The sequence below is a fragment of the Suncus etruscus genome, chromosome 9 (genome assembly GCF_024139225.1).
Source record: "Suncus etruscus isolate mSunEtr1 chromosome 9, mSunEtr1.pri.cur, whole genome shotgun sequence".
NCBI classification, from domain to species: Eukaryota; Metazoa; Chordata; class Mammalia; order Eulipotyphla; family Soricidae; genus Suncus; species Suncus etruscus.
This window is the reverse complement of record NC_064856.1, coordinates 82,515,089-82,535,408: the sequence shown is the minus strand read 5'-3', so window position 1 is coordinate 82,535,408 and position 20,320 is coordinate 82,515,089. Positions and strand designations below refer to the sequence as shown.

Here is a 20,320-nt window from a genome sequence, read left to right as displayed (position 1 = left end):
TCTACTTATTACCTTATGATTATAAATATTTCATCAAATGCTAAATTTGTAGCATTACACAATTTTCTACATATCTACTAGATATGTTTTTTTTCTTTTCTGTCATAATACTGCTTTTTCATGTTGCTTTTTCTCTACTTACCCTTAAATAGCTCATGGAGAACTTCATTTTTACCTTAATATATGGACCAACTTTTTGCAATGGAAAGTGTCTTATTTTTTCCTCAAACATTTGTGCTTTCTCCACCCTTATAGCCTATACCCTGGGACATTTCTGTAGCTTTTTCTTTAGAAATTACTCCTTGCTTAAACATTAGAAGTAGATGTTCTCTTCTCATCCTGTTTTCTTTCATTGACTCAGTCCTATTTTATTGCTTGACCATCCTTTAATCACCAGTTGTTCTTTCACTTGCTGTTAAATCTTTCTCTTCACCTCCAATTCCTATTTTCCATGGTGTTTTATCCAGATTTCCACTTTCTTAAAACCTCAAAAAATACATCTTTCTGCTGATGGGAACTTTTTCTCACTCTAATTTCATCCAAGGAGCTGCTGATAACTTCGAAACAGATTACCTTTCTTCATGTTCTTCACTTGTCTTAGGTTTTTAGGCTTATGGTCCCACCCTGTATTCCTGGCTCCCTTTCTCTCGCATCTGAATTGTCAAAAAAAAAAAAAAAAAAAAAAAAAAAGAGGATATAGTTATGAACTGAGCAGTATGTTTCAATTTAAACATTCTTTTCATACTGAAGCGTAGGGTTTATTTGGTTGCTTGATTTTAAAAATTGCAGATAAGGAACTTTGGCATATTTTTAATCTGGGTCTTTTAAAATGGGAGATAATTTTGATACCTTTAAGGTCTTTAGTTACACGATATTAGGCACTTGCTGGTTTGTCAGAAGCCCTATTGTATAATCTAGTGTGAATAATTTGTTCAGTCTTGTTTAAGAAAAAACTGGAACCATTTTAAATGATGCTTACATTTTAAAAGTAGAGTTTCTAAAATAAAAATGTGTATCTTAAGTATTTGATTTAGAGAAAAATAAAAAAAATAAAAGATGTAATGACCCCAGCTAACAGTTTTCTACAAAAGCGACTCTTTGCAGAAGAAAAGCAGTTGTCTTATTTATTAACATTATTCACTAATATCTCTCATAGGTTTATCCTATTAGCTTTCCTTTGTGGACTGAGTTTATCTAAGGAGTAATGTTAATATTATTGATCCCTGACAAAGGTTTTGTTTTCCTATTTTGATCTCGCAACAATTCTTGGATATTGTTGTTATATCCATATTTCAAATAAGAGGACTAGAGAAATCGATCCATTTCACTAAGTTGTAGAGCAGTGAGTTGGAATCTGCTTACTTCTGTCTGACTTCAGAATCTGATCCTTGGGGCCAGAGAGATAGCATGGAGGCAAGCCATTTGGACGGTGGTTCGAATCCAGTACCCCATATGGTCCCCCGAGCATGCCAGAAGCATAAAGCCAGGAGTAACCCCTGAGTGCTGTCGGATGTGACCCAAAAACCAAAAACCAAAAAAAAAAAAAAAAAAAAGAATTTAATTCTTAAATTGAAAGTTCTGAAATTTTTTAGATCATGGTTTCATTTAGAAGTACTTTTATACTGAGTTCCAATATACAAATACACTCATATACACAAATACACACATGCTCTCCCATATCGAGATCAAATATAGAAACACAGATACACTCACATACACAAATATATAAACACACACAAAGACCCCCTACCCCTAAGACTTACCTGCTTACTTGCAGTGCATATCAATGCATCCTGCTTTAGTCTGTATCTTTTTTTTTTCTTCTTTAATGCTGGTAGTAGGACAGGAGAGATAGGACAACAGGTATGGTGCTAGCCTTGCAGTGCCCAAATTGACATCTCAGATTGTTTTCTGAACCTGCCAGGAGTGATTCCTAAATTAGCCAGGACTAAGCTTTGGACACTGTCAGTAGTGGCCCCCAACAAACAACAAACAAAAATGCTGGTAGTGACAGCACAGATTGATTTCACAACTCATGATATATTAATACCAGTTTGCTTCTCTTAAAGCTCTTAAAAATGGTGCCCCTCTTAGCATTTCCTTTCATATCTACAGACTATCAAGAGCTATTTTACTGTTGTGTTAGAAAACAGTTTTACCTTTTACCCAGGAAGAAACAGTTAGGCATCGTTATTATCTTTATTACTGGATTTACTTTCTTTTGTCATGTTCCCCCAAAACTACTAATACAGAACATTAATATGAATGAAGATAATCATTGAGGAAAGATAAACACAAATAACCTCTTTACTTTAACCCCTGAGGTATCTTGACACTGTGAAACCAATGGTACGAAACATTAGGGTGACAAGGTAGACCTACACCATAAAAACTGATGGTTTGAGTCATGCTTTTAAGAAAAAAAAAAGACGATTTCTCATATATCACTCATAACAATAGAGCATTATCAGTTTTTTTAAATTAAGAAATCATGTTTTTTAGACAACCCTCCCACTAAATATTTGTCTTCTTTGCTTTAAAACATTACTCTGAAAAATAAAGATGATGAGGCTTATTTGTGTCCTTAGCATATCTGTGAAGTCATCTTTTCATAAGACAACAGGGAGTAGTGAAATATAGTGGGTAAGAGGGTTTTAGGGAGAACAGGGGTGTCAAGAGATGAAAATAAGATAGACCAGGAAGGAAAATATAATCTTGCTGCAGACCAACTTCTTTTCCTCCTCCTCTTTTACTTGTTTTCAAATATCTGAGAGCCCACAGAGTCCATAAACACTGACAAATTCAAGCAGATACGTTTATTTCAATTGAAGTCCAAGAAAAGGTACTTGATAAATCGGAAGCCTTCATTCTGACCCTTTTGCTGACCCACAAATAAAATGAAAATTTTGCCACTCCTCAGGATCCTCAGGGTTGATTCCTGATTTTGTGCTAGGGTTACTCCTAGCAAAGTTTAGCGGACCACATGTGGTGTCAGAGATGGAACCCAGGTCAAGGGCATTCGAGTCAAATGCCTTACATGCTATGCTATCTCTCTGGTCCTCAAAGTAAGTTCCTTAAGTGGGTCCTGAGCAGAAAAAATTGTAATGCTATTATTTTAAACATCAGTTTACTTTTATATATAATTCTGATTTTGGTACCTTGCTTTGTTTGCTTTTTATTTTAAGTAAAGTCATTTGCTATGTGTTCATATTGGCTACGGATTTTCTAAGTCTGCTCAGAAGCTTCGACTACTCTGTTTACCTCTGTTTTGTCTTTTCTGAAGAAAATATCCTGTAAAATGGAGAAACAAATCAACCTTGACTGTGGTCCAAGTTATTAAAACAAGGAAAAAGTTATTCTCTGAGGACTTGGGAGGGGGAGTGGGAAATGGAACACAATAGAAATGTTAAAGGAGGACTGAGCAAAATGAATGTCCCTTTGCTGGTCCAAGATGTTTGCGGACTGTTGGGAACACACAGTATTTGACCTGTGAAAGCTTAAAAGAAAAAAAATCTCTCAATGAGTGATGTATGGAGAAAACAAAAGCTGTGCCTTTTGGTAGGGCCAAGGCTGTTGAATCTGGAGAAAATCCCCGCTAGACATGGTCTCATCCCTGAGAACTTGTGCCAAAAGAGATAGTAGTCTTCTCTGGCTGGGCCTTCCCAAACACAGCCCAGCACCTTCTACTCCAGAATGAACATAAGGTATTTGTCAAAGAGATTTACTTCTTGAAAATAGATCACCTACTTTTAAGTGGCTCCTGGAGCTTGAGATGCCAAACAGAGGTGGAGAGCAGCTACTCTGTAAATAATAATGGCAATCCTGGGTGAACTGGACTGCCTCCACCTCCAACAGAAAAATCCATTCCTCCCTCGCCCCCTTTCCAGTTATTGTTAAGTTAAATTTTTTTGTTTGTTTTTGGGTCACACCCGGCAGCGCTCAGGGGTTACTCCTGGCTCTACACTCAGAAATTGCTCCTGGCAGGCTTGGGGGACCATATGTGATGCCAGGACTCGAACCACCATCCTTCTGTATGCAAGGAAATGCCTTACCTTCATGCTATCTCTCCGGCACCAAGTTAAAAATTTTTAATAGGTTAGGTTACAATAGTGGTAAAGCTTATGATGTTGATGTATAGTTACTACACTCCACACACCCCCAAGCACTCATAACCCTTCTCCTTTTGTCACCTTTTGTCACCTCTGATCCAATATTCATTCTCTCCAGATCTTCAGTAGTTTATTAAGTTTTGTAATTCAATACCAAAGGTTTGTCATTATTCGATGCTGAATATTCCTTTGTTAAATTTTTCTACATTCCAAAGATTAGTGATATCAACTGGTACTTGATTTTTCCCTTCTGAATTTTTGGTGGTTTTTGTTGTTTTCTTTGTGGTAAGCACCTTATGGTGCTTGGGGCTTACCCGTGTCTCTGCACTCAAAGATCACTTCTGGTGGGCTCAGAGGACCATATGGGATGCCAAGGATCAAACCTGTGTGCAAGGCAAGCACACTACTCACTGTATTATTGCTTGACCTCTTCTTTGGACTTATACATAATATAATAACCTTTGGTTCCATTCATATTATAGCACTGTGTGATTTCATATTTTTAAAAGCTGTATAACATTTATATTCTAGTGCATTTATATATCACAGCTTCCAACCACAAATGAATGGATATAAAAGTTATGGAATATATAAATATATATGGAATATATATATAATATATATAAAATATATAAATATATAAAAGTGTGCTTTCTGTTCAGCTCATGTCCATTGCTTGGTTTTGAATTTGATGTGGAATGTCATATAGATGACCAGAACCAAACTCTGGACTTCTGGGTTTTCAGGATTCAGAGATCAATTTAAAACAGGGCTTCCTTTTCCTTTGCCTTAACTAAGGGAAGCTTCTGAACTTTCAATCATCCTTCCCTAACACTTCTTTTCTCTGAATGTTCATCAAAATACACCTTTAACATTTTGGCTATATTTTTCATTAACCAGTTGGATTTGGGGGGGGGGGTTGGGCCACACCCGGCGTTGCTCAGGGGTTACTCCTGGCTGTCTGCTCAGAAATAGCTCCTGGCAGTCACGGGGGACCATATGGGACACCGGGATTTGAACCAACCACCTTTGGTCCTGGATAGGCTGCTTGCAAGGCAAATGCCGCTGTGCTATCTCTTCGGGCCCAACCAGTTGGATTTTTGACTTATGTTTGTGCAAGAACAGTTAGAAGGTGTGTAGGAAGGAAATGGCAACTTGCCCCCAAAGACCAGATGAAATTAATGTTAATATTTGGTTGCATCTACTTTTCTGAACTTACATATGCATTTATCATTTTTTAAAATAATTGATGATAGGCTTCAGCTTAGATCTATTACTGCCAAAGCAATACCATAACAAAGTTCTCTTTCTACCCTCATAAGACCTCATTTTATGGGGTGACATACCCAGCAATGCTCAGGGGTTACTCTTGGATCTGTGCTCAGAAATTGCTTCTGACAGGCATGAAGACCAGTTAGGATGCTGGGGATCAAACTCAGGTTGACCACATGCAAGGCAAACACCAGCTTTGTTAGAGTGTTATCACTCTAGCCCCAATAATGATAGCTCTTTAAAATTATTCTCAGTCTCTTCATAAATGAATAGCTGAAAAAATAGTATAGACTATCCTTATCTACATATTTCCTTTCCTTTTTTGTGGCAGGGGTGATCTCACATGATGTTCAGGTACTGGGGGCTACTCCTGCCTTATCTGGCTGGCAAGGCTGGATGTTTCAGCTGTAAAGCCTGAGGATGTGGAGCAGTTCAGACTCTTAGAGTGGGAAGGGGATATGTGATGTCAGGTCCTTGCATTTCTTTTGTTTTGATTGTTGCAAAAGACTAGGAGTTGCACACTTTAGTTGAGGTGATCAACTAAGCTTGCAGTGTGCCAGAGATCATATACTTTGCTGAGGCCCTAGTGATCCTAAACTGTAGTGCCTTGGGCATGTAAACGATTACACCAGGGATCACACTTTTAGCCTCATGCCTTCCAATAAAACATTTGCTCTACTATTGAACTATGCTTGGGTCCCCACATTTCCATTTTAAACGGTGTTATTTAAAGCAGTAGATTATTTCTCTCCTGTAAAGGTGAGGGGAATTGTTAGTTTTGTTCAGGTCAGGAGAAGAGGTAAGCACAAATGAAAGGAAGTGCATGTGACCTGAATCTGGAAAATAGAACGTGGTGGGTTCTGAGGGACAGAGACAATTAAGTGGGGTTAATTTTGTGGGTTTAGGCTCTTGGTACAAGTGTATGTGTTGCAAGGAAAGTGGAGGTCTCCCCCCCATGTCTGTGTTCCCATTTGGCCCCCTGAAAACCTTTCTTCCATCTCTTCATCTCCTCTGAGCAACCCAAGAAAATACCATAACATCCAGCTAGATATAGATACTGAGAAACATTTATTTTCATGACTTCCGTAATGAGGAGCGACTGCATGTTTTATGGGGCATTTCCCCCTTATTAAAAAGGAACACATTCATTTACTTTAGTTTTATTTCTAGCTATTTATTTAAAAAGTAAGACTGGAATAGCTCAATGGGCTAAGTACAGACTTTGCATGCAAAGTCTTGACACCACATGGTCCCCTGAACACAACTAGGAGTGATCTCTGAGCATTGCTAGGTGTGACCCAAAAGCTAAATAAATAAAAAGAACAAATTTAGTATTTTAAAGAAAAGCTAGAGAGATAGTACAAGGTGAAGACACTACTCTGGAAATTGGCTAATTCTGGTTCAATCCCCAGCACAATCTATGGTCTTCAGAGCACCACAAGAATGACTCAGGAGTAAACCATGAGCATTTCTGGGTATGTCCCTCTCCTCCCCCAAATAAAGAAACAAAAGGGAATACTAATATTGTCCCTGGATTATAAAAATATCAAAGTCTCACTGTTTAAAAAATATTAGACTACTGAAATACTGTAAATAAAGGACAAAGAATTCTGTTACTTCATAATATAGAGGTTAAACATTTGAAACTATTTGGGAACAGTTTGCATCAGAAGAGGGAAAAAAAACACCTAAATATATTGACCAACTATTTACTGCAGCTGTCTCTGGAAGGAAGAGAAAGCACAAAAAGCCTGACAGAGAATATGGGTGAAAAGATTATAGAAAAAGACGGAAAAGAAGGCATTGTGAAAAGATGCACTTTCTTCAAAAATCATAAAATCACACAAAGAAATGGTGTCCAAGTTTAATTGGAATAATGGCTCAGGAGAATGTGTTGTGCTGTTTTATTTTGCTTGTTTATTTGTTATTTCCGTATTTTGGGTGGGAGGTGGTCTTTGATGCTCAGGGCTTACTCCTGGCCCTGCTCAGGAATCAATCTTGGCAGGACATGGAGTACCATATAGGTGCTGGGGATTGAATCTTGGTTGGCCTTACCTGTTAAGTGCCTTACATGCTGTACAATTGCTAGTTGCCAAGTTTTGGACTTTATCTATTTGTCTGGTAAGATGTGAACCATAATAATGCAATTAATACAATAATTTTAATAGTATAATTAAATAATTTTAATTTTAATAGTAAAGTGGGTCTGGGGCATAGGGAACTGGCAAATGTTTAATTTTTAGGATACTTTTGGTAATTTAAAAATTACTTTGAAAGAGCAATTTATAAAAACTTAATTGAAATTTTAAGATCCTCTTTCCCCTCTCTTTGTATTGTTCTGATAACTGAGGGTAGCACACACTTGGCTTCAGGGTTTACGCACTTGGTTACACACTCAGTTGTGATGTTTGGCAGTGGTAGTTTTTAGTTGTGATGATCATATTTTATTGCTGGTTGTGGTGACCAACAGAACTTGCCTACTTTGTGCTCACAGTGATGAAGTGCTGGAGGTTGCACATTTGTAGTGGTGAAGATACCAATAATATTGTTCCCACAATTGTACTTTGCATATGTGGGGATACAAGGCAGATGCTATGTCACTGAGCCATTTTTTAACCTCTTAACTGGACTTTTTCATAGATTATATGAGGCTGAAAATTAGTTTTGGAGATTGGCTTGCGAAAAGAACATGCCATTTCTTACCAAATATTCAAATCTCTATGTCAGATGTCTCTAGAATTTCTTTTTAAGATTGTGTATGTGTGCATATGATGCCAAGGATTGAATCCATTTTCATTCAGTCCTTGGCACAAAGAATTAAACCCACTCACACATACAAGGTCAGTATGTGAGGATGTGTACTCTATTGATGAGGAACATATGTATTCCCTTTTTAAGATTTTTAATAGCACTACTTCTCACCTCAAATATATGTGTTTTGCTAGAAAGAAAGTACAATAGTAAGTAAGGAAAGTGCTTTCCTTGTATGTGGCTGACCCTGGTTCCATCCCCACTTCTGCATATGGTCTCCTGAGCACAGAGCCAGGAACTCTGAGCTCAGCTGGGTGTGGTCTAAGGCCCTACGCATCAAAGTAATCGCTTTAAATGTAAATGTACTGTATTTTCTGGCGTATAAGATGACTTTTGAAACAGAAAAAAAGTCAACCTAAAATTGGGGGTAATCTTATTCGCCGAGTATATCCCGAAAAACGTTTCAATATGCCACTAAATGAAAATCCTCTAGATATTGCCACAAAATGAATTTTCCAACTCGATCCTGCACCAATCACTGCAAGGCTGCTCGGATGCCTCTCTAACTCAGCCAATCCAAGCAGGCTTTGTATGCATGCAAATTATACAATGTCTGTTCGAATCTACACTGTAAAAAGCCTGCTCAGACTGGCCAGATTCAGAGAGGAAGTCTATTACAGTATAAACTTTGAACCTTTGCTTGTTGTGATTGGCTCACTGTAGTACATACAGTTGCAGCACAGGAACGTTCTGTCTTATACAGCAAATATAGGCCTAAACCTATGTTTTAACTGTAAAATTAGGGGGTCATCTTATATGCCGGAAAATACAGTATCCTCTAATTTCTCTTTTCCTTCACCTTGAAATATTTTGTTGTGTTGTGAATGTCAATTTGAAAGTTGGGACTTGAGGAAGAGATTATTTATGTTCATAGTTTCCATACCAATAGGCCTCTATTTTAATTGAAGAAGCCAGAGAGTTGTTACTTGTTAAGAGTTCAAGTGCCAGAGAGGATTGTTTGGGGGCAAGACACTTGGTTTGCATGAACCTGAGACTGAATGAGTTTAATCCAAGGCACAGTCAGGCATGATTGCTGAGCAGTCTTGTGCTTGGTTCTGGAGCTAAGGAGAACATTCTTTGTGAAATTGAGCATGATTAAGTAAAAGTTTTGATTCAAGAGTGTGAGTAGGCTGCTGGTAGTCTTTGGGAATCCAGATTGAAAATACAAAGCTTCAAAATCTTTGTTAAATGCATGGTTTATCTTACACTCTAGATCAGGGGTGGCGAACAAGTTCGACACAAAGAACCAAAATTTTAAACTCTGAGAGTCAGAGAGCCACACCACACAGTGACCTGCCAAAACAGACAAACACACAAAAGCATATAATTTTAACAATAATATATTAAAAGCGTATTGCATTTTGCCATTTTGAATGAGGGTAAAAATCCTGTTCGCCACCCTGCTCTAGATACTCATTTTGTTTGGTGGATGGAACTAGCAGCCATGTCTGGACACAAAGCCACAGAGTTGAGAATATACAACCTAGTTGGTTAGATTGATTGGAATTCTGATAAACCTTAATACCAGCACTTAGAAAGGAAAAGCCAGATCTTTCTTTATCCCAGTTGTTTTTGTTGTTTTTTTTTTTTAGGTTGTAGGGTTTTTCAATTCAGTTCTCCTTTATCCTACACAAGCACTCTACTGCTGAATCATATTCCAGGCTCAGATCAAGATTTTTGTTTCTTTGTATATGGGCCACCCCCAGCTGTGCTCAGGGCTTACTCCTAGCTCTGCTTACAAGGATCACACCTAGTGGGCTTCTGGAGACCACTTGGGCTGCTACCAATCAAACCCGGTCTGCTATGCTCAAGGCAAGCACTTTACTCGGGTTCAGATTCTTCTTACACGGGTGGTGAGGTAGTCTGTAACAATGTGTTCCCATTTTGTATATTGAAATCAGAAAGAAAATTACACTTAAACCTGCCCTTGGTATTTAGGATCCATACACATTTTTGGGGGGGATTTTGTTACCCTAACATGGTATGGAAAATTGCATCACATACTGTTGGATTACTGGTCTGACCCTAATGAGTATTCAGACACCACACTAGGGTGTGATCTGGTGATGGAATTACTGGATTTCTCCCTACTTGGTATTCCTTTCCCACTCTAGGCTGTGGGCTGGTTTTTGCAAAAAAAAAAAAAAAAAAACACACACACACACACAAAAACCTGTGTTTTAAAAAGGAAGTGGCTCATTCTTCAGTTTTCCTCCACTAAACTGCTTTCATTTTTAGTAGCAGAAGGCTTGTGTGGTTAGAATCCTAGCTTTAGTGTTAGAATTCCTGAACCCATTCTTGCACCCTTTCACTGTGTGGATTATTTCCTGCATCAACATTTACTTCCAGACTCGTGTCTCTTGTCTCTTTAGGTCCTAGTTTTGGAGCCTCGGGCTTCAATTATACTTTATAGATATCAACTTTATTCTTAGTGTGAAATCAGAGAGAAAAGGTCAATTATAGGAGATTTGCAAACCACTTCCGGTGGTGAAAAAAGCTTGATGCTCAGAAGATGATACACACGTGCATTGACAATATCTATTAGCCACACAGCCTATGGCCCTATGAAGAAATAAATTGCTTAGAAAGTGAAGACACAATTACTCAGAATAAAAAGAAACTTTGAAAAGAAGAATAAAATTATAAATATAAACATTTATATGTATAATATAAATCATATGTAAATCATATAAATCATAAAAGTTCTATATATAAATATATAATTTATATATAAATTTTAGAGCTAATAGCATGGTTACAACCAGTGGGTATCTCTCAAAGGGAGATAATTTGAAGGAATCATTACTCACTGGCATAATAATGCTTTAATATGTTTATTGAAAAATGATTTTTGTTAACCTGTTAATAACTATGGGATTACATATTAACCAACATTTTTTTCTAAAACAGGTGAAAGAAACAGGTCAAAAGGTAGATTATTTCTCTTTTTTTTTTTTTTGACACCAAGATGTATTGTAATTAAAATGGCAAAATCTAATGATACAGAGTCCTAAGAGCAACAAAAGTAACCAAAGGCAAATATATAATGGAACCATTATAACATGCATAATACATCTATTAAGTGAAATTCTTAAGAAGAAACTGATAAAATATGAACATGTTAAATGAAGCACCCGAAAAAATACTACTTTATTTTGAGTAGGGCTATTATTCAAATTATTTTTTTCAAAAAATTTAAATTAAATATTTTCTATTTTAAAAATTGTGATTTCCAAAGTTATTCATAGTTGTTTTTTAGAGATATAATGTTTCAGCACCAACCCCACCACCAGTGTCAAACCTCCATTGACCAGTGTTCCCCAAATCCAGAGTCCAACCTATACTTCTTCTCCAATCCACTCTTGCCCCAGCCTGCCATGTTAAGTTTCGTTGTTAAAATTTGGGTCTTGTAATTTGATTGTTTTGACTCTGTGGTTTGGATATTTAATTCTTTTCTTATCAAAACTATAAATGTACCTGAGTTCCCTTATCCCCTGCCCCCCCCCCCCGTTATTTCACATCTGTCTTTCTTTTCTCCACTTATTTTTTTCCTTATCCTCACTATACTCTGGGCCCAAGAGTGTTCTAGACAACTCCCATTTGAACCATCACATACCTTCATGCAGTTATTCTAAATACCACATGTATGTATATTCTTTTTCTGGCTTACTTCATTTGTCATAATACCTTCCATTTCCATCCATGTTTCAGCAAATTGCATGCTTGCATCATTCCTTACAGCTATGTAGCATTACATTGTATATATGTACCACATTTTCAGGATTTACTCATCTGTTGTTGGACGTGTAGGTTGATTCCAAGTCTTGCCTGTTGTACTGAGTGCCGTGATAACTAGTAGTGTGCATAAATCCTTTTGAATGAAAAAAAAAAGTTGAATTTTCTAATATCTTGTTAATTGTTCATTTCTTGATTTGAGGTAGCTTAGTGTTGTAAGAATACCTTATCTCTTCTGTCTCTGCTCTCTTCTATGCTTGCTGCTTGCTCAGGCAGGTTCAGTCTACACTGACAAAAATATTTCTCACAATTTTTACAACTCTATCGTCCCAAGGAGATGGTCTCTTTCAGTTCTTCACCAGGAAAAGCAAACAACAACAAATTACAGAAGGCTCTGATTGGCCTAGGTGGAATCATGTAGCTACAGTGTGAGATATGATTGACAGACTGTGGGCACATATTTATTCCTGAAGTGTGAGGGCAGGTTTAGTGGGGCTTAGTTAACTGAAAATAAAAGATGACTATTACTAGAGGAAAGAGACATGGATGGGGAGAAGTCAAGGAAAGAAATAATAAAGTAGAAAGTTTAAAGTGAGAAATAGTAAAATGGGAGCAGAAACATAGTACAGCCTGAGCACAGTAAGACCTAAGCATTGCCAGGTGTGGTTCAAAAATAAAGAAAAAGTAAATAAGAAAGAGAGAGGGGAGGGAGAGAATGAGAGAGTGAGGGAAGTAGGAATGGAGAAAAATGGTGGGATGAGTCCTCTCTCCTCTGAATATAAGAAGAACTGGATGCCATAAAGATACAAGGATCAGCAGTAGATAAATCTTGAGGGATGAATACCTCTGAATTACCAGGTCATAATGATACAGGTTTTTTTTTTTAACTCAATAAAATTTAACATTTTTTATGTTTTGGTTTTTATTTTCATATTGGATTAGAGAAAAGCATGTTTTGCCTTTTTTCAATATTCTCAGTAGCAGAATAATCTTTTGGTTTTTGATATGTTCATTGACAAAAGAATGGCTGTGTGACATTGCTGATAATACCGGTACCATATTTCTCTTAGTTCATTTCACTCAGGCAAAGAATAAAATAATATTTGTGTGGAGCCAAAAGCCATGGTGTTAGAATATAGGATATTACTGAATACTTGCAAAAATCTCTTGGAAATAAAAACAAAATTATTGGATTTTTGTTTTCTCAAGGCAGATCTTACAAGAGGGCTTAAATATAATTTTTAAAAATACCTCCAACATTGAGATATTGTTTGGTAAAGGTTTAAACCTAAGTATTCTGGTGTGAGCAATGAGTCTTTCCAAAAGAAGTCCTTGATTCTCTTTTTTTTTTTTTTTTGGGCCACACCCAGTGACGTTCAGTGGTTACTCCTGGCTATGCACTCAGAAATTGCTCTTGGCTTGGGATGCCGGAGGAGGATAGAACCAAGGTCCATCCTGGGTCAGTCATGTGCAAGGCAAATGCTTACCGCTTTCTTATTGCTCCAGCCCCATTTCTTGATTCTTTAACTCCTAAATCCTCTATAATTGGTTGCTTCAACTGCAGTTATCTCTGACTCAACCCCCTGCTTGTGAACATTTGTGAAGTGTCACTTCGTTGGCATTTGTTTCATTTCATTGCTTGTTCTCTCTGAATTCTTTATAATAAAACGCTAAATTCCTTATAGTACAGGGTCAGTATAGGGTCACTTTCTACATCCGATTTGTCTTGTATCTTCATTTCATTGATGCATTTTCAGAACCAGTCAGTTGGTAGAAAGGACATCCCATCTGTTTTTTGTTTGTTTGTTTGTTTTGGAGAGGGGGGAGGGTTAGTGAGCTTCCCTTGAAGTACCTGAGTGTCAATTCAGCTGCTCAAGTCTGGCAATGTTGGGGGCATCCAGTCTCCACCTGGCAGTTCAGGATGTGGGGTTGGGACATGCAGTACCAGAGATAGAACTTGGGACCATATGTGTGGAAGGCAGGTAATCTAGTCCCCGTGTTCGTCTTTTAATTCAATCTTACTAATCAAAGACTTCCTAACTTTTTGTTTGTTGTTGCTGGTGCAGAACCAACAGAGTTTGATTTCCTTGGGAAGATAAAGATGTGAAAATTTTGAGCTAGTTTTTCTGGGGTAGATTGAGCCTGCCTGAAAAAAAAAATCAAGTACTAAGAGAGCCGAGACAGGGAAGACAGGATGTTCTTGTGATGCTTATCTGTAAGCCCCTTTGTTTCTTACAAACAGATAGTTAAGTCTAGAGGCTATATTAGACTTGTGTTTCTTGTTTTGGGCAAGAGTGAGGAGTAGTGGCAGATCATCCTCATCTCTTATATTTAAACTTTAAGAAAGTCCCCTTTTCTAACCTATGTCCAGTGCACTACTCACCCTGCACTCCACACACTGCTCTCTAGACTGAAGCAATGGTTCTCAAGATTTTCAGCAGAAAGTATTTTCAGCACCATAAAGAATCGGGTGCGGATGCATCCAGAGAAGCTTGAGAAGGGGACACAGGAGAGAAAAGATAGATTGATGGGTAAATTCCTTTATTTTAAGAGTCATATGGAACTGACATTTTCCCATGTGCTTTCCTTCAATCTGCTGGACTCTGCAAAGGTGAGAAGAGAGGAGAAAACGGGAGTGTTGAGGTGAGTGGTGGGTAGGATACCCATCTGGCCATGATTAGAGGTAGGAGACAGACACAAGAGACTTACCCAATTTTGAAGAGTCTAATCAATGGCTAATTTTCTTTAAAATTTTCTTTGGCTCTTCTCTCTTCAATGACTTTTCTTCTTTCTTCCTCTCCTTTTTCTAGGTTTCCTTTCTCTTTTCAATCTCAGTACTCTGGCTAATCTCCTTACTCTCCTCTTTCTCATTCTTCTCTCCCCTCTCCTTTCTTTTTCCTTTTCTCTCTTTTTCTCTAATCTCCTTTTTCTCTCTTTCTCTTTCACTTCTTTTGATGATAAGGCATTTTAGGGTAGCTCTGGTTTTCCTCATCTGTAAAACCTCAATTCCTTTTTATTAATCTTCTTGTGCCTGTGGAATATCAAAATTAATCATTTCTAAAGATGCTGCTCTTCAAAGGTGAGGGTTTTTTTTTGGAGCAAACACCAATGTACAGGTTTTTAGCATAAAGAGGGCTCATCATTTGTGTTGTATGAGGGACACATTTTTCTCTTTTTTGTATACTTTCTAAGGACACATGTTTATGTAGTTTAAAGCTGTCGAGGAAAAGCAAACTTTCTCAGGATACATTTTTCAGCATTTCCAAGCTGTTTAGGAAAATGTATGGTCCAGACCACTGCCAGAAATGAAGTCACGAGGTGTATGTTCTGCTGATAACTGTTTCTGCTTAGTTTATTATCCCATCGAGGGACAAATGTTTGTGTAAAATTGTGCTTGGTTTCAGCTCCTTTGTTGTGGCTAAACTACCCATTTCTCTTAGTTTGCCTTGTGCTTTTTTTTTTTTTTAAATACCAAAATAAATATTTTGGCTCACAGTAGAAGCTGATATGTCCAAAGAGGGAATTGTTTATTTGTTTGAATCAATTAAAATGAGTTTTTCTAATGCCAGTGTCTGAACCCCATGCACACTGCCACTGAGCCACATGACTAGCCTTGAGGAATATCTCAAATTTGCTCTTCCTTACAACCCCCACATTTTCTAGTCCTCCCTACTTCCATCACATTTTAGCCTTCAACATAACTAATTTTATTGATATAACTGTAACAGAAGAGCTGGGAATCAGGAGTTCTGATGATAGCAGAGAACTAAGGATAAATGGTATTTTTTTGTGGGAGGCACACTTGGCAGTACTCAGGGTTATGTGCTCATGGAAATCCCCTGGTAGTTCTTAGAAATCATAAATGGTGCTGGGGATTGAACTAGGGTCAGCTGTGGGCAAGTGTTCTACCCACAATACTATATCATTCTAGCCCTCCACCAGGTAGGTTTATATCTCAGAACTAGCGAGCAGTTTTGAAGGAAGGGGAACCCAAGAGGCTGGAAACATAATACAGTGGGTAAGGCACTGTCGTGCGTGTTTCCAGCCTTGCTTCAATCCTAAGGAAAGATTATGGTCCCTGAGAATTGCCAGGCGTGATCCCTAAGCACAGAATCAGGAATAAGCCCTGATGGAGCCAGAGTGATAGCACAGCAGGTAGGGCATTTGCCTTGCACATGGTTGACCCAGGTTCAATCTCCAGCATCCCATATGGTCTCCTGAGTCTGCCACGAGTAATTTCTGAACACAGAGCCAGGAGTAACCCTGAGTGCCCCTGGGACAGCCACTTGTCATTTGTTTGAGCAGATAAATCAGTCTCTTAATCTCAGTATTCTTTGCTATAAAATAAAAATTGATTTAAGTAAGATTTACTGAGTGTACAACATAGATGAGTACTGTACTTTCCTTACCATTTGATTCCCTTAGAGTTTGACTGGGAGGAAACAAATTATCAGTCTCAGAGGATCTGAATTTGAGGTCTGAATTTGTCTAAAGAGATCTAATGACTGCTAAACTGGTATTACAGATAAAATATGATCAATTTATAGCTCTCCATCACCAAACTCATAAAATGCAGATAAGAGAATTTTCTGATGGTTACTCACCTCTTGCCTATATCCTTAGAGAAGAGTACTCTCATAAGGGGAGTCATGAACCCCTCTTGGCAATATTCTGGGTGCTATGGTAGTGTTGCAGGGCCACTAGTGCTACACCTCATGGTGCGTAGAGGACATATGACTTTAGACCCAAACTCAACCTTAAATTTGCAAAGTACATACTGAAGCCCTTGATCTAACTTTTTGCCCCGCGAGGAGAGATTTCTTTGGATGAGGTTACTAAAGAATTAAAAGAATGTTACGTTTTGTTTAAAACCCACTAAATTTGTGGTAATATATTAATGCAATTGAATTGACTATGGTAAATATGCTCTGTAATTTCTATACTCAGACATCAAGTGGGCGTGGAAGAAAATCCTGATACCTATAGATGATAATGTCTGGATTTTGCTGTAGCAACACTTATTCTGCCTATTGCCTTATCGCCATTTTGTTCCTTAAAGGATTTAGAAGATATTAGACTAGGTCTCCAAAGAATCTGTATCATGCCTGTCTTGTTGCCATGTGTTGAGGGGCAACACTAGAATTTTCTACTTTACAACTAAAGACTCATTTGGTCATGCTTTAATGCAGAAGTTGCAATCTGGGGACTGGTTGACCAGAAGCAGGCTTTATTTCATCTGATGAATTGAAATTATTCACTGGAATTTAAATAACAGGTGATATTATACAAAGGTACATATTTCTGAACTTTCCTAGGAGAATGGAAAGGTCTAGCAATTATGGGTTCATGTGTGTTATCTTTCAATGCTGGGTTTGTATTCTTGACGGGCATAAGCATGTGTGCATGTCTGTATGTGTATCAAACTGTGGAAGACCATTGACCTGAGTGCTAAATGAGATGTGCTCTTCTTAACTATCTTAATAATAATGTTCTATCTATATGAGAGTGAAAATTCTACCCAAGGATTGCACCATGGCAGTCAGTGGGCAAAATGGATTGTGTTATACTTGACTAACAATGTTGGCTTTGAAAATCTGAGGTAACCCCTTTTTATAAATTATGTGCCCTAATTCTTTTCATTTGTGTCATTTTATTGTGTGTAAAGATGTTCTTTTTTCAGATAGTCCTTCATTTTTTTTCCTTTATAGAAAAACACCTTTCTGGAGATTTGGGAGTCTTGTTTGTTTTTTGTTTTTTGTTTTTTTTAATTTGTTTTTGGGGCCATACCCAGCATCTTCAAGGTTTACTACTGGCTCTCCGAGATCAGCAATCACTCTTGGCAGCCACAGGATATTTATTATATGAGGTGCCAAAGCATTGAACCCAGGTTGGCCTAGTGCAAGGCAAACACCCTACCTGCTGTGCTATCTCTCCGGTCTCCTTCTTGGGTGTTTGGAATCTATTATAATTCACCAGTCCAGGAAATAACAGTGAACAGGATAAATTATAACTTAACAGCTAGTTAAGAAATTAGATCCCCTTCACATTTTAATAGTTGAGAAACCCTGAATCACCTTCTTCAAATACCTGGAGCAAAGTCTGGAGAGATAGTACAGAAAGTAGGCCACTTACCTAGACTGTGAGTGACCTAGATTTGATATCTAATACCCAGTCTGTTTCCCTGAGCTTGCCAGGAGTGGTCACTGAGTGCAGAACCAGATGTAAGACTTGAGTTCACCAGGCATGACCCAAAAACAGAACACAAATATATAGAGCATTATCATGTGGAAGAGAAATTGTATTGACTGTCTTAGGGTATGTTCCTTGACTTTGCACCTTTGCATCTTACTTCAGTCACTAAGTTGAAAAGATGGGTAGAGGAGTAAATTGGTCTTTGTCCTCAGTTCTAATTTACCACAGAGCAGAGAATAGACACAGAGATTGCTATAGAAGAGGTAGCTTTGGTTCTCTAGAAAGTAGAAATGAGGCAGATTTAGACTTTGTTAACAATTAAAGCTTTTCCCAAATCAGATGGGTTGCCTTGAAAGCTAGTCACTAGTCTGCTATGTATTGAGGATGAGTTAGGAAAGCTTTGAATGGGCCTCATTGTAGCTGTCTTGTACCTTTTTTAGATTGTGTTTCCAAAACCATTAAGTTGTTTTTTTACTTACTGAAGTTTCCCACATTTAATTTTTTTTTTATAGGGCCATACTTGGCTATGTCTAGTTTATTCCTGGCTATATCCAGCTTACTTCCGACTCTGCACTCAGGGATCACTCTTGACAGTGTTCTGGGGCCATGTTGGGGTATCAGGGATTGAATTCAGGTTGGTCACATACAAGAAAAGTTGCGCGGCCCGGAGAGATAGCATGGAGGTAAGGCGTTTGCCTTTCATGCAGGAGGTCATCGGTTTGAATCCTGGCGTCCCATATGGTCCCCCGTGCCTGCCAGGAGCAATTTCTGAGCCTGGAGCCAGGAATAACCCCTGAGCACTGCTGGGTGTGACCCAAAAACCACAAAAAGAAAAGAAAAGAAAAAGTTCTGTGTCCACTTGTTCTCTCTCCAGCCAAGAGTCTCTCATATTTAATGTTATGATTTGATGTTTTGGGCAGACATGGGGAAGAACATTGAATTATAGTTTCTACAATGTGGAATTACACTGGTGTTTATCTTATGTATTTACAGAACCAATGATAAGGGACCCAACTGTCTTTTTCAGAGACCTGGCAAAAGACTAGTAGCCTATGTGGCAGGGACAGTCTTAGTGCTGGTTACATTTTGCTTGCTGACTTATATCTTGATAGATACAAAATTTTTTTCCTTAAGCATTGTGCTAAAACAAATAACCTAAAGAAAAACTATTTCCACACCCTACCTCACTTTAAGAAATGAACATAACTATACAGAAATGAGCTACCAAGACAAGAGTCATTACTTCTCCCCTTTTTATGTCAGTTCTTTCAAATGATTCAGTTTTATGTTACCTACAGAAAATTTTCACAGTCATAGAAAATGTGTGAGTCACATTTTGGATTCACATAAAAGGTTTAATTAAGTAGATCAACCTCTCTCACAGCATTGAAAGCTATGAAAGTTCTAGAAACACCATTCTTGTTTCATCCCTTTCCTGCTGCCACCTCACTACTGTCATCTCCTTTCACTTCAGTATCTATAGATTTAAAATGAAGGAAGGCACATTCTGCAATTCAGAAAGAAATATGTAGTCTGGAATTGACCTTTCCCCCATTTTTTTTACATGATTCATCTTGGTTCAGCTCTTTGGAGCATTTCTCCTCTACCCTTCACCTCTCAGAAAGGTCAAAAATCATTTGAAGGATGTGGATGCAGGTTGTATAGAATGTGAAGGGAAACAGAAAATCCTCCCCTTTTTCAAAAGTGCTAAGATTGCTCATGCAAAGGAGACAGATACTTTTTTTGTAAAAAGCTTAGAGCCAAAATGAAACATGAAATACCACAGCTGCGGTGGTTCCAGGACATGTGGACATTTTAGTCATGTAGGCAAGATTCTCATCTCCTCCAAAGTTCTCTACTTGGGTGAGAGTTGAGCCAGCCCCAGGATGTCCCTACAACTTGAGATGAAGTGGGTTAATCAGCCAGGCTGTCTGTCTTTCTGGAATCTCTAGTAACAGAGAGGACAAAACTTCTCACATGACAGTTGTACTTAAAGGCTTTTAAAAATGCTGGTACATGAGCAATCTATTGCCTAGAGGTCTTTTCCTTCCTTCCTTCCTTCCTTCCTTCCTTCCTTCCTTCCTTCCTTCCTTCCTTCCTTCCTTCCTTCCTTCCTTCCTTCCTTCCTTCCTTCCTTCCTTCCTTCCTTCCTTCCTTCCTTCCTTCCTTCCTTATTGGGCCACACCTGGTGGCACTCAGGT

The 20,320-nt window shown here is 38.0% G+C and overlaps 1 protein-coding gene across 1 annotated transcript in view; it reads left to right on the top strand.

Moving 5' to 3' along the window:
* WT1 (WT1 transcription factor) overlaps positions 1 to 20,320 on the top strand; it is a 53,791-nt gene that overhangs the window by 20,234 nt on the left and 13,237 nt on the right.